This window comes from Pristiophorus japonicus, chromosome 1 (assembly GCF_044704955.1).
Source record: "Pristiophorus japonicus isolate sPriJap1 chromosome 1, sPriJap1.hap1, whole genome shotgun sequence".
In the NCBI taxonomy this organism is placed as follows: domain Eukaryota; kingdom Metazoa; phylum Chordata; class Chondrichthyes; family Pristiophoridae; genus Pristiophorus; species Pristiophorus japonicus.
The window spans coordinates 420,210,412-420,226,313 of NC_091977.1; the positions used below are offsets into that span (position 1 = coordinate 420,210,412).

The 15,902-nt window shown below is 44.6% G+C and overlaps 1 protein-coding gene across 4 annotated transcripts in view; it reads left to right on the forward strand.

Moving 5' to 3' along the window:
- Positions 1-15,902, forward strand: part of rb1cc1 (RB1-inducible coiled-coil 1) — a 251,120-nt gene that overhangs the window by 19,169 nt on the left and 216,049 nt on the right. The window lies entirely within an intron of this gene.

Below are 15,902 nucleotides of genomic sequence, written 5' to 3' on the forward strand. Positions count from 1 at the left end.
AGTTTGGTTTTCACAGGTTAATTAACCTCAATAACTCCAAATTAATTCAAACCAATTTCAAACCAACCAGTGCCAGTTGGAAAAAAAAACTATACCGACACACACAATACTTAAAGACAAGTTTAAAAACCATCCACGTGCTTTTAACTTTACCATTCACACTGAAACATCAGAGGTTTTTAGTCCAGCTTTCCTCCACCCATGCCCATATCTGGGGGCTGTTTGATATGCATGCACTCGTCCCTTTTGGACTGTGGGTTTGGAGTTTTCCTGGTACTCTCTCCATGCACTAGTCATGCGCCTAATGATCCATGCTTCTGTGTGTGTTTCATCGGAGGCCTCAAAATGCTTTAACGGTGCTTTATCATAAGCATTGGCATGGGAACATAAGGTTTTCTGTCAATGTGAACTTAGGGCGTCTGTCAGGTTGTTCTATCTAAACCTGCCCCAAAGACAGTTTTAAATACAATCCACAATCTTCCTGCATAGGGTCTCCCTGTTTAAATTGGGTCATTTCGTCGATTGGGTTTTTTCTATCTACTCCAGCGGCAGTTAGGGTGCCTGTTATTGGGGGGGAGTTCTGAAAATAATGGGCCCCACACATAGGGGCCCATTCGTCTAAACCACCCGTTACTGGTCTAGTCTACAGCTTCTCTCCATAAGTGGTAGTTCTTCCTTAGCTAAATTCTTCAACTGGGTTATGGAGAAGGGGATTACATATGTGGAGGATGCATTGGCATCAGCTCCAGGAGTACGGGTAGTAGTTACGGGGTGCATGGGGATAGGATCGCTCCTTGGGGGTCTTGGATATGGGGGTGGGTCATGGCCAGGTGCCCGTGGGGGTGGACAATACTCCCAGAGGTCCGTACCTGAGCTACAATCACCGCTGCAGGGGTCACATTTGCATGTCCCTCCCTGGTTCTCCCTATTTTGTCAGAGCACTTGGGGGGCCGTATTTCCCAAAAGCATGCATAACACCCTTTTGCACGATCAATTGGCTTTCTAATTCTTTGATAGTTTTCTTGCACTGAGTATGGTCTGCCCTGTTTTCCCTATCTGTTATGTGAGCCGCTTGAATGTATCTAAGGCCGACTGCTAATTCGCGACATTTATTTTCCGACTTAGCTACTTGGTCTTTAACCTCTGTGCACTTTTGCCTCATTTTCTCCTCATTTTGCTTGCTATTTATTATCTGTCATTGTCATACTAGAGGCCAGATGCAAAGTATGGAGTTTATTGTTTTGGGGAGTCTCAATTTGATTGGCTTGCTCCGTCAATTTGACCCTCAATTCCTTAACTTCGTCTGTCAATTTTCCTATGTCTGTCTGACATCCTGATTTTTTGTGCTCACATTGGTTTTGTGATGTTTTGTTGAGGTCTCTCTGCTTAAGTAATTCTGCATAACATGCAGCCAGTAAGAACTGGTTAAACTTCTCTTCCCACGACTGGGAGATTCCACCTTTTCCTGCCATTTCTTTTATGTCTTTCCTATAGTATTAACTCCGAATCGTCCCATCTGGGGTGTCACTGTTGCTCGAACGGCAATTTTGCTAGTCATGTGACTAGTAGTTGCCTGTGATGGTTCTTGAATTAAATACCAAATGACACACTAGACAATGACAGTACCGTTAATGTTCGTTTAATACAGAAGTAGTACAAGACTCGCCACTTATACTTTATAAGTTACCCAGTAGGTCCCCAGATGATCAGTCCGTCCTAACACTGTTCTGTCAAGAGTCTCTTCCCTAGTGCCCACTTCTGTCGAGTGTTGCTCCTAGGTCCTCGTTATAGACTGTCTGAGCCTGTCTATCTTTATACCCTCCTTTTCAGCCTAACTAGTCGAGTTGGTGCCAGCAAGTCTGAGGTGATCAGGGTCTTTCTTTCCTGCTGTCGAGTTGGTGCCAGTAAGTCTGAGGTGATTAGGTCAGTAAGTCTAAGATAATTAGCTGCTTTCCTGCTGAAATTGACAGTGCATAGAAACATAGAAAATAGGTGTAGGAGTAGGCCATTCGGCTCTTCGAGTTTGCACTACCATTCAATATGATCATGGCTGATCATGCACTTCAGAACCCCATTCCTGCTTTCTCTCCATACCCCTTGATCCCGATCTTTGTGTTGGGGGAAATTGTCTCTGCTTTGTCTGCCCAGACCTGTGTCCTTATGGCCTGTACTTCCACAGGAGAGTAGTTTCAGAATAGGGGGATATGCTGAGTTACGAGTTCTGCAAGGGCTAGTGCTTGGGCCTGTGTTTATAATCTGCAGTACAACTTGATTATCTATGTACCCAGTTAATCCACAAATATGTTCACAGGAAATTAAGTCCAGGTCAGGAAAGCAGCAGGAGTGAGTATTATCACTTCCGCTCTGAAGTTTCAAAAGATAGCTCAAAAAAGACTGAATGGTGAATTGTATATATGTACAAGTCAAGATATTGAAAAATAAATGCTGTACAGGATAAACTGAACAAGCACTGGCTTAAAGTGTATAGGTTTACAAAAATCTCTGCAGACTACAAACTTGAAACTTAATCCTTGTAGAAAAATAAAATGGGAGTTTTTTTGGATTAAATTAGATTTTAATGAAAGTTTGTAAATACTTTCTTGACACATTGGGTTGATAAAAGAACCTTTGCCATCATTAAAGTAACTTTATAAATAACATACTTGCAGGAATTGAGTTTATTATAATGAGGCTTTATTGAGCTGGCATTGATATGGTTAATCACTACTGATAAGTGGATTGGCTAAACCAATTTAATGTAATCATTAGAATTTGTTCTTGTACTATTTTACTTAATTGTAGTTTAATCTAGTAGCACTTTCATCCACTAATTATCCTCACGGGTGTTCCCTGCATTATGACAGGTAACCAAGGTCCCACTGTACATAAATGACTTGGATGCTATTATCAATTGTAAGTTTATCAAATTTATTAATCCAAAATAGGGAAAATAATAGGGTTAAACATGCAGTTATCAGTTAGGAAGGAGTTTAGATCAGTAATACAACTAGGCAGATAAATAACAGCAACGATTTATTACATGAATTATTGCAATGAGTGAAGAAATATGCAACACAAATATATAGGGTCGGATCTCGCTGGAGCGGAGCATCTCTCGGTGTTCTCCATTGGTTAGACTTTTTTCAGTACACTTCAGCTGAAAAATTATTTGCGACAAATTTGCTGGAAGTGCAAGCTGAGAATGGCGTGGCTTGGGAACAGGAATTCTGGGGTGGGACAAACAGTGTATCTTCTTGACCAATGAGATTTAAGGAGTGAGTAAGAAAGAGAAAGGACTGAGGAGGATGAATTAGAGTGCATGAATTAGTCAAATTAGGTGTGGAAAGGGAATTGGAGAGGGAAAGAAAGATTGGATTATGAGAAAAGGGAAAAAAGTAGATCGGAAGGAAAAATAACAAATTACAGTTTAAAATGTGACCTTTTTAAAGTCTAAGAAGAAATTACCACCTGAAGGAATGAGACACCAGTTTAAATTATTCTAATGAGCCAGAGGTTGTTTGCATAAATAATTATCATGTCGATAAAAGGGTTCTTGCGTTGTTGATTACCAGACTTTACTTTCTGTGGTGACTTTAATGGGTAATTAATATGCAAATCTAGCAAGTTTTTAATAACTGGGAGGCTAAGGTTGAGATACTTGTGCAATGTAAACAGTGGAGTGGCATAAATCGACCAAGTTCTGGAAATACGCACCTCACAGCATGTCTCTTAATCCCCCGAACTTACTGGCTGATTTGCACATTTGCACGTTCCGACCCAGTTTAAATGCAGCAGAATTATCCCAGAGCGTAACAGACAATGAGACAAAGACATTAATAATAGAATGTTGGAATTGGCAGAGTACAAGTCTATAGAGTCTGTTAAGGCATTACAATGTCCTGTTCAGATCACAACTGGAATACTTTGTTCAGTTTTGGTTGCAACTCTTCAAAATTATGTACTTCCGTAGGAAAGGGTGCAGAAAAGAGCAACACAAATTAATTGAAGTCTGCAGGGGTGAGCTACAAGGAAAGATAGTCGTTCAAGTTGTACAGTCTAGAGAGAGAACATTTATATTGTACATAAAATATTAAACAGTATAGATACGAAACCTGGAATACTTGTTCATAGTATTTGGTTAGTAGGACCAGATAACACTAATTTAAGTTAGAGCTAAGTAAATTTAAAACCAATATTAACAAGGTGCTTTTTTTTTTACTCAATGTTTGGAATAACCGACTGGACAAGTTAGCAGAGGCAAGGCCTTAGAGTTCAAAACTCAGTTGAATACTAGGATGAAAGAGTAAGGTTAATTTAAGGGCCTTCTCACCTTTAACTCATTCTTGATCCTGTATGTAATGTAAAGCATGTTGGTGCTAAACCATTTTGTCTTTGTTTTCTTCTTGTGTTTGTGTAAGACCAGCAGTGTAATGTGAAAAGAACAGCAGGCATTTGTATAGCACCTATAAAAATGTTGCAAAGCACTTTAGAGGTGTAATCAGACAAACATCGATGTCGAACCAAAGAAGGAGATAGTAGCAAAGCTGACCAAAAGGAGGAGAGGCTGCGAGATTTGGAAATTTTAGAGCTTGGGGCCTAACCGGCTGCCAGTGATGGGGTGAAGGGAGAAGCATGTACATGTACCCTAGACACCAAGTCGCTGGAAAAATATCAATGATGTCTCCAAGATCCTACAAATCCCCTGGGAGGACAGACGCACCAACATTAGCATCCTCATCCAGGCTAACATCCCAAGCCTTTAAGCACTGACCACACTCTGAGCTTCGCTGGGCAGGCCACAGAGTTCGCATGCCAGACGCGAGACTCCCAAAGCAAGTGCTCTACTCGGAGTTCCTTCACGGCAAACGAGCCAAAGGTGGGCAGCGGAAACATTGCAAGGACTTCCTCAAAGCCTCCCTGATAAAGTGCAACATCTCCACTGACACCTGGGAGTCCCTGGCCAAAGACCGCCCTAAGTGGAGGAAGTGCATCCGGGAGGGTGCTGGGCACCTCGAGTCTCAACGCCGAGAGCGTGCAGAAATCAAGCGCAGGCAGCGGAAGGAGCATGTGGCAAACCAGTCCCACCCACCCCTTCCCTCAACGACTATCTGTCCCACCTGTGACAAAGTCTGTGGCTCTCCTATTGGACTGTTCAGCCAGCAAAGAACTCACTTCATGAGTGGAAGCAAGTCTTCCTCGATTCCAAGGGACTGCCTATGATGATGATGATGATTATGATAGAAGCAATTCACAACAGAACCACAGAGTTATGGGGGGGATTATAGGGCTGGAGGAGGTTGGAGATGGGGACAGGTGAAGCCATGAAGGGATTTAAACATGATAATGAAATTAGAGGTATTAGGTGACAAGAAGCAATGTAGGTCAGCAAGGACAGTACTGATGGGTGCAGGATAGAATATTGGCTGCAGAATTTTGTATGCGCTGAAGCTTCTGGAGAATGGGAGGCTGGCCAGGAGGGCATTGAAATAGTTGAGTCTAGAGGTGATAAATGCATGGGTGAAGGTTTCAGTAGTAGATAGGCTCAGTAGTTGGAGATGGGTAATTTTACTTCATGGCCTGTAATGTGCGGTTGGCGGCGGGGCAAAGGTGTTCGCCGCTGACCTATAAAAGCTGTCCAGAGATCTGTGACAAGAAGTTTGACTTTTTCGATGCAGAATTGTTCTCTGCGCTCTATAATGGGAATTCACTTGTGCGATCTGAAGTCAATAAGCTGCTTCAGTATCTAATCTCATTGCAGAATTCTCAGACAGGAAACAAGAAGCTTCTTTTATCTGGACCTTTTAAAAATGTTATGGAGCAAAACAAAGATTGAGCTTTCACATGGGGATAAGACAGAACCTGAAATATCATGAACAGACTTTTTTTTAAAAAAAATTAAATTTCTTAAAAATTGCAATTTTTATCATAATGGAGAAATTTGACACTCCAAAATTAAAATTAACTTTTCAGGGCTATAACAACAACATACATTTATATAGTGCCTTGAACATAATAAAACACCCCAAAGCATTTCAGGAGTGTTATTTTAAAAAAAAAATTGCCCTGAGCTATATAAGATGTTAGGCCAGATGACCAAAAACTTGGTCAAAGAGGTAAGTTCTAAGGAGTGCCATAAAGGAGGAAAGAGAAGTAGAGCGGCAGAGAAATTTAGGGAGGGAATTTCAGAACTTCGGAGAGTGGTGGAGAAATTAAAATAGGAATATTCAAAAGGCCAGACTAGGTAGAGCACAGAAATCTAGGGGGATTATAGGGCTGGAGGGGCGAGGCCATGGAGGGATTTGAAAACAAGGTGAGAATTTTAAAATCGAGGCATTGCTTAACTGGGAGCCAGTGTAGGTCAGCGAGCACAGTGGAGATGGGTGAGCGGGACTTGGTGTGAGTTAGGACATGGACAACAGAGTTTTGACTTGCCTCAATTTATGGAAAGTAGAACTAGGGAGGCCAGCCAAGAGTGCATGGAATAGACAATTTAGAGGTAATAAAGGCATGGATGAGGATTTCTGCTGCAGATAAGTTGAGGCAAGAGCAGAGACAAGCAATATTACGAAGGTGGAAATTGGCAGTCATGGAATCAGAAATTTACAGCACAGAAGGAGGCCATTCAACCCATCATGTCCATGCCTGCCGACAAAGCTATCCAGCCCAATCCCACCTTCCAGCTCTTGGTCTGTAGCCTTGTAGGTCACAGCACTTAAAGTGCACATCCAAGTACTTTTTAAAAGGTTGAAGGTTTCTGCCTCTGCCACCATTTAAGGCAATGAGTTCCAGACCTCCACCACCCTCTGGGTGAAAACATTTTTCCTCAAATTCCCTCTAAACCTCCTACCAATTACTTAAAATCTATTGATGGAACGGATATGAAGCTCAATTCATGATCAGATATGACACCAACGTTGCAAACAGGCTTTTTAAAAAATTCGTTCTGGGATGTGGGCAAGGCCAGCATTTATTGCCCATCCCTACTTGCCCCGCAGAAACATAGAAACGTAGAAAATAGATGCAGGAGTAGGCCATTCGGCCCTTCGAGCCTGCACCACCATTCAATAAGATCATGGCAGAACATTCACCCCAGTACCCCTTTCCTGCTTTCTCTCCATACCCCTTGATCCCTTTAGCCATATTTAACTCACTCTTGAATATATCTAACGAACTGGCATCAACAACTCTCTGCGGTAGAGAATTCCACAGGTTAACAACTCTTGAGTGAAGACATTTCTCCTCATCTCGGTCCTAAATGGCTTACCCCCATCCTTCGACTGTGACCGCTGGTTCTGGACTTCCCCAACATTTGGAACATTCTTCCTGCATCTAACCTGTCCAGTCCCGTCAGAATTTTATGTTTCTGAGATAAATAAAATGTGGTGGTGGTGAGCTGCCTTTTGAACCGCTGCAGTCCTTGTGGTGAAGGTACTCTCACAGTGCTGTTAGGGAGAGAGTTCCCTGATTTTGACTCAGCGACAATGAAGAAACGGTGATTTATTTCCAAGTCAGGATGATGTGTAACTTCGAGGGGAACTTGCAGGTGATCGTGCTTCCATATGCCTGCTGCCCTTGTCCTTCTAGGTGGTAGAGATCGCGGGTTTGGGAGGTGCTGCCAAAGAAGCCGTGGCGCGTTGCTGCAGTGCGTCTTATAGATGGTAGACACTGCAGCCGCGATGTGCTGGTGGTGGTGGGAGTGAATGTTTAAGGTGGTGGATGGGGTGCCAATGAAGTGAACTGCTTTGTCCTAGATGGTGTCAAGCTTCTTGAGTGTTGTTGGAGCTGCACTCATCCAGGCAAGTGGGGAGTATTCCATCACACTCCTAACTTGTGTCTTGTTGATGGAAAGGCTTTGGGGAGTCAGGTGAGCCACTTATTGCAGAATAGCCAGCCTCTGACCTGCTCTTGTTGCCACAGTATTTGTGGCTGGGCCAGTTAAGTTTCTTGTCAATGGTGACCCCCAGGATGTTGATGGTGGGGGAATTCGGTGGTGGTAATGCTGCTGAATATCAAGGGGAGGTGGTCGTTGCCTGGTAGTTGTATTGCATGAATGTTCTTGGTAGTCTGTCGTATCCAACAAAGACGTTGATATGCTAATCATCAACGGCATATGTCTTCAAGTGGCTGTATAGGCCAATTCTGGATGCACATAGTCTCTTGCATGTCGGACAAGGGAAGTACCGATGTGCCTGATGCTGACAGTACTGCCACCTGATGTCGTCTATCTCTAGTGTCCCTCAGGCATTAACATCGGCTTTCTTCAAAGGTCTGGCAGGCAGTTCTTGTGAGGGTTCGCCACTGGATTTTATTAGCTGCTGTACTCTCTAGGTCCTTTGGTCGGATGCCACAGTACTGGAGGTTAGACTTGATGCAATCTTTGTAGCACTTGCGGGGGTGCCCCTGGTGTCTTTGACCTTCACCGAGCTCGCCGTGACGAAGCTGACGAGGGATCCTTGACTCATCCATGCGGATGACATGTCTAGCCCACCGAAACTGGGCTTGCATGATCATCACCTCGATGCTAGTTGATTGTGTTCTCTCCAGAACCTCAAAGTTTGACACCTGGTCTTGCCAGCGTATGTGGAATATAGATCTGAGACTACGCATATGGAAAGCTTCCAACTTTTTGATGTGACGCCAGTAGGGTGTCCAGGTCTCACATCCGTAAAGGCAAGATGAGAGAACGAATGTTACTTGTCATTTATCAGCCCAAGCCTGAATGTTGTCCAGGTCTTGCTGCATGCGGGCATGGACTGCTTCATTTTCTGAGGAGTTGTGAATGGAACTGAACACTGCAGTCATCAGTGAAAATTCCCACTTCTGACCTTATGATAGGGGGGAAGGTCATTGATGAAGCAGCTGAAGATGGTTGGGCCGAGGGCACTGCCCTGAGGAACTCCTGCAGTGATGTCTGGGACTGGGATGATTGACCTCCAAGAACCACAAACATCTTCCTTTGTGCTAGGTATGACTCCAGCCAGTGGAGAGTTTTCTCCCTGATTCCCATTGACTTTAATAGGGCTCCTTGATGCCACACTTGGTCAAATGCTGCCTTGATATCAATGGCAGTCATTCTCGCCTTACATCTGGAAGTCAGCTCTTTTGTCTAATTTTGGATCAAGGCTGTAATGAGGTCCGGAGCCAAGTGGTCCTGGTGGAACCCAAACTGCGCATCAGTGAGCAGGTTGTTGGTGATAAGTGTCGCTTGATAGCACTGTTGACGACACCTTCATCACTTTTCTGATGATTGCGAGTAGACTGATGGGGCGGTAAATTGGCCGGATTGGATTTGTCTTGCTTATTGTGGACAGGACATACCCGGGCAGTTTTCCACTTTGTCAGGCAGATGCCTGTGTTGTAGCTGTACTGGAACAGCTTGACTAGCGACCCGGCTAGTTCTGGAGTACAAGCCTTAAGCAGAACAGCCGGGATGCTGTTGGGGCCCATAGCCTTTGCTATATCCAGTGCGCTCAGCTGGCTGAAGACTGGTTTCTGTGATTGGGGGGCACCTCTGGAGGAGGCTGAATTGGATCATCCACCCCTGGCTGAAGATGATTCCAAATGCTTCAGCCTTGTCTTTTGCATTTGCGTGCTGGACTCCGCCATCATTGAGGGTGGGGATATTCATGGCGCCTTCTCCTCCCTTTAGTTTAATTGTCCACCCCCATTCACAACTGGATGTTGCAGATCTGCAGAACTTTGATCTGAGCAGTTGATTGTGGGATAGGTTTGATCTGTTCATGGCATGCTGCTTCTGCTTTTAGTATGCATGTAGTCCTGTGTTGCAACTTCTTCAGGTTGGTATCTCATTTTTAGGTATGCCTGGTGCTGCTCCTGGCATGCTCATCTGCACTCCTGATTGAACCAGGATTGGTCCCCTGGCTGTTGGTAATGGTAGAGTGAGCGATTTGCCAGGCCATGAGGTTACAGTTTGTAGTGGAATGCAATTCTGGTGTTGCTAATAGCCCACAGTGCCTCATGGATGCCCAGTTTTGAGCTGCGAGATCTGTTCTGAATCTTTCCTATTTAGCACAGTGGTAGTGCCACAAAACATGATGGAGGGTGTTTTCAATGTGAAGACAGGACTTTGTCTCCACAAGGACTGTGTGTTGATCGCTGCTACCAATGCTGTCATAGACAGATGCATCTGCGACCGGTAGATTGGTGAGGATGATAAGTAGGTTTTTCCTTCGGATTGGTTTTCTCACCACCTGCTGCAGGCCCAGTCTGGCAGCTATGTCCTTCAGGGCTTGGTCAGTAGTGGTACGAGCGAGCCACTCTTGGTAGTAGTCCTCCCACCCAGAGTACATGTTGTGCCCGTGCTACCTTCAGTGCCTCTTCTAAGTGGTGTTCAACATGGAGGAGTACTGATTTATCAGCTGAGGGGGGGCAGTAGGAAGTATCCTTGCCCATGCTCGGCCGGAAGTCGTGAGACGTCATGGGGTCCGGAGTAAATGTTGAGGACTCCCAGGGCCACACTCTCCCGACTGTATTTCCCTGTGCTGCCACCTCGAGTGGGTCTGTCTTGCCGATGGGACAGTACATTACCAGAGATTGTGATGGAGGGATCTGGGACATTGGCTAAAGGGTATGATTCTGTGAGTATGACTGTCAGGTTGTTGCTTGACTAATCTGTGGGACAGTTCTCCCAATTTTGACAAGTCCCCAGATGTTCGTGAGGAGGACTTTGTAGGGGCGACTGGGCTGGGTGTGCCGTTGTATGTCCGAAGCTGGTGTCTAGGTCGATGCCGGGTGGTGTGTCCGGTTTTATTATTGTTTCTTGTAGCGGTTTGTTACAACTGAGTGGCTTGTTAGGTAATTTCAGAGGGCAAATAAGAGTCAGCTACATCGCTATGGTGGAGTCACATATAGGCCAGACCAGGTGAGGATGGCAGGTTTCCTTCGCTTAAGGACATTAGTAAACCAGATGGGTTATTACGACAATCCGGCATTTTTATTCCAAATTTACTTAATTAACTGAACTTGCATTCACCAGCTGCCGCCGTGGGCTTTGAACTCGCATCTCTGGATTATTAGTCCAGACCTCTGGATTACTATGCTACTGTTCCCCGTCAGCCTCTAATAGTTACCAGGGTGGCGGGAACCAAAGACACTGGTTTCGGTCTTCCCAATATTTAACTGGAAGAAGTTTCTACTCATCCCGTGCTGAATGTCGGACAAGCAGTCTGACTCTATAGAGACGGCGGAGGATCCGAGAGAAGTGGCGACGTAGTGCTGGGTATCATCATTGTACATGTGAAAATAAATGCTGTGTCGCCGGATGATGTCATGGAAGTGCAGCATAGAGATGAGAAATAGTTTTTGTTTAGCCGTCAGTACGCTGTTAACCCCAGTTACACCGAATTCAAAAAAGCTGAACATTTAATGGGGTATTTAACAGTGATATAACTTGTTAAAGCCCAAGGTTTGGTCAGTTTTACTGATTTCAGATTGTTGGCTATGGGTGGGACAGTGGGGTGCCACAGCGAAGCCAGTGCCGGAGCAGTGACAGACTTGCAACTTGGGGGTACAGGGCACAATTTTGAAATTTGCAGATGATGCTAAATTTGGAAGTGTAGTAAACAGTGAGGAATATAGCAATAGACTCAAGAAAACATAGGCTGGTGGAATGGGCGGACACTTGGCAGATGAATTTCAATGCAGAGAAGTGTGAGGTGATACATTTTGGTAAGAAGAATGAGGAGAGACCATACACACTAAATTGTACAATTTTAATTGGGTCCAAGGACCGAGACCTCGGGCTGCTTGTAACAAATCTTTGAAAGTGGGAGGATAGGTTAACAAAGTAGTTAATAAAGCTTATGTGATCCTGGGCTTTATAAATAGAGGCATAGAGCCAGGAAGTTGTACTAGTTTAACCCCAGCTGGAGTATTATGTCCAATTCTGGGAACCACACTTAAGGAAGGACATGAAGGTGTTGGAGAGGGTACAGAAGAAATTTACTAGAGTGGTTCCAGGGATGAGGGATGACAGTTACGTGGATAGACTAGAGAAGCTGGGATTGTTCCCCTTGGAGCAGAGAAGACTAAGCGGAGATTTGATAGAAGTGTTTTAAAATCATGAAGTAGGACCTCAAAAGTAGTAATCTCGGGATTGCTACCAGTGCCACGTGATAGTCAGAGTAGGAATCGCAGGATAGCGCAGATGAATACGTGGCTTGAGCAGTGGTGCAGCAGGGAGGGATTCAAATTCTTGGGGCATTGGGACCGGTTCTGGGGGAGGTGGGACCAGTACAAACCGGACGGTCTGCACCTGGGCAGGACCGGAACCAATGTCCTAGGGGGAGTGTTTGCTAGTGCTGTTGGGGAGGATTTAAACTAATATGGCAGGGGGATGGGAACCAATGCAGGGAGACAGGGAAACAAAAAGGAGGCAAAAGCAAAAGACAGAAAGGAGATGAGGAAAAGTGGAGGGCGGAGAAACCCAAGGCAAAGAACAAAAAGGGCCACTGTACAGCAAAATTCTAAAAGGACAAAGGGTGTTAAAAAAACAAGCCTGAAGGCTTTGTGTCTTAATGCAAGGAGTATCCGCAATAAGGTGGATGAATTAACTGTGCAAATAGATGTTAACAAATATGATGTGATTGGGATTACGGAGACGTGGCTCCAGGATGATCAGGGCTGGGAACTCAACATCCAGGGGTATTCAACATTCAGGAAAGATAGAATAAAAGGAAAAGGAGGTGGGGTAGCATTGCTGGTTAAGGAGCAAATTAAGGCAATAGTTCGGAAGGACATTAGCTTGGATGATGTGGAATCTATATGGGTAGAGCTGCAGAACACCAAAGGGCAAAAAACGTTAGTAGGAGTTGTGTACAGACCTCCAAACAGTAATAGGGATGTTGGGGAGGGCATCAAACAGGAAATTAGGGGTGCATGCAATAAAGGTGTAGCAGTTATAATGGGTGACTTTAATATGCACATAGATTGGGCTAGCCAAACTGGAAGCAATACGGTGGAGGAGGATTTCCTGGAGTGCATAAGGGATGGTTTTCTCGACCAATATGTTGAGGAACCAACTAGGGGGGAGGCCATCTTAGACTGGGTTTTGTGTAATGAGAGAGGATTAATTAGCAATCTCATTGTGCGAGGCCCCTTGGGGAAGAGTGACCATAATATGGTGGAATTCTGCATTAGGATGGAGAATGAAACAGTAAATTCAGAGACCATGGTCCAGAACTTAAAGAAGGGTAACTTTGAAGGTATGAGGTGTGAATTGGCTAGGATAGATTGGCGAATGATACTTAGGGGGTTGACTGTGGATGGGCAATGGCAGACATTTAGAGACCGCATGGATGAATTACAACAATTGTACATTCCTGTCTGGCGTAAAAATAAAAAAGGGAAGGTGGCTCAACCGTGGCTATCAAGGGAAATCAGGGATAGTATTAAAGCCAAGGAAGTGGCATACAAATTGGCCAGAAATAGCAGCGAACCTGGGGACTGGGAGAAATTTATAAATCAGCAGAGGAGGACAAAGGGTTTGATTAGGGCAGGGAAAATGGAGTACGAGAAGAAGCTTGCAGGGAACATTAAGGTGGATTGCAAAAGTTTCTATAGGTATGTAAAGAGAAAAAGGTTAGTAAAGACAAACTTAGGTCCCCTGCAGTCAGAATCAGGGGAAGTCATAACGGGGAACAAAGAAATGGCGGACCAATTGAACAAGTACTTTGGTTCGGTATTCACTAAGGAGGATACAAACAACCTTCCGGATATAAAAGGGGTCAGAGGGTCTAGTAAGGAGGGGGAACTGAGGGAAATCTTTATTAGTCGGGAAATTGTGTTGGGGAAATTGATGGGATTGAAGGCCGATAAATCCCCAGGGCCTGATGGACTGCATCCCAGAGTACTTAAGGAGGTGGCCTTGGAAATAGTGGATGCATTGACAGTCATTTTCCAACATTCCATTGACTCTGGATCAGTTCCTATGGAGTGGAGGGTAGCCAATGTAACCCCACTTTTTAAAAAAGGAGGGAGAGAGAAAACAGGGAATTATAGACCGGTCAGCCTGACCTCAGTAGTGGGTAAAATGATGGAATCAATTATTAAGGATGTCATAGCAGTGCATCTGGAAAATGGTGACATGATAGGTCCAAGTCAGCATGGATTTGTGAAAGGGAAATCATGCTTGACAAATCTTCTGGAATTTTTTGAGGATGTTTCCAGTAAAGTGGACAAAGGAGAACCAGTTGATGTGGTATATTTGGACTTTCAGAAGGCTTTCGACAAGGTCCCACACAAGAGATTAATGTGCAAAGTTAAAGCACATGGGATTGGGGGTAGTGTTCTGACGTGGATTGAGAACTGGTTGTCAGACAGGAAGCAAAGAGTAGGAGTAAACGGGTACTTTTCAGAATGGCAGGCAGTGACTAGTGGGGTGCCGCAAGGTTCTGTGCTGGGGCCCCAGCTGTTTACATTGTTTACATTGTACATTAATGATTTAGACGAGGGGATTAAATGTAGTATCTCCAAATTTGCGGATGACACTAAGTTGGGTGGCAGTGTGAGCTGCGAGGAGGATGATATTAGGCTGCAGAGTGACTTGGATAGGTTAGGTGAGTGGGCAAATGCATGGCAGATGAAGTATAATGTGGATAAATGTGAGGTTATCCACTTTGGTGGTAAAAACAGAGAGACAGACTATTATCTGAATGGTGACAGATTAGGAAAAGGGAAGGTGCAACGAGACCTGGGTGTCATGGTACATCAGTCATTGAAGGTTAGCATGCAGGTACAGCAGGCGGTTAAGAAAGCAAATGGCATGTTGGCCTTCATAGCGAGGGGATTTGAATACAGGGGCAGGGAGTTGTTGCTACAATTGTACAGGGCCTTGGTGAGGCCACATCTGGAGTATTGTGTACAGTTTTGGTCTCCTAACTTGAGGAAGGACATTCTTGCTATTGAGGGAGTGCAGCGAAGATTCACCAGACTGATTCCCGGGATGGCGGGACTGACCTATCAAGAAAGACTGGATCAACTGGGCTTGTATTCACTGGAGTTCAGAAGAATGAGAGGGGACCTCATAGAAACGTTTAAAATTCTGACTGGTTTAGACAGGTTAGATGCAGGAAGAATGTTCCCAATGTTGGGGAAGTCCAGAACCAGGGGTCACAGTCTAAGGATAAGGGGTAAGCCATTTAGGACCGAGATGAGGAGAAACTTCTTCACCCAGAGAGTGGTGAACCTGTGGAATTCTCTACCACAGAAAGTAGTTGAGGCCAATTAACTAAATATATTCAAAAGGGAGTTAGATGAAGTCCTTACTATTCGGGGGGGATCAAGGGTTATGGCGAGAAAGCAGGAATGGGGTACTGAAGTTTCATGTTCAGCCATGAACTCATTGAATGGCGGTGCAGGCTAGAAGGGCTGAATGGCCTACTCCTGCACCTATTTTCTATGTTTCTATTTAGATAAGAGTAAATAAATAGAAACTGTTTTCCAGTGGCTGAAGGGTTGATGATGAGAGGGTACAGCTTTAAGGTGATTGGTAAAAGAACCAAAGGTGGCACGAGGGAACCTTTTTTACTCAGCGAGTGGTTAGGATTTGGGATGCACTGCCTGATGATGTGGATACAGAGTCAATTGTAGCCTTCAAAAGAGAATTGGATAAAGGAAAAAATTGCGGGGATATGGGGAAAGAGCGGCGGATTGGGACTAACTGGATTGCTCAAAGAGGTGGTGCAGACTAGATGGCCGAGTGGCCTCCTTCTGTGCTGTACTATTCTATAATCCGAACTTCAGGATTTCCAAGTTTCGATGCGCATGTGCTACTCTGAAGTTGTGGTCAGTTTCAAAGGGGTAACAATGGAAAACACTCTTCGTTTGTCTTTATTACCCACTACAAATTCCAGTCTATTATGTGCAAGTAGGCAATTTCTGTG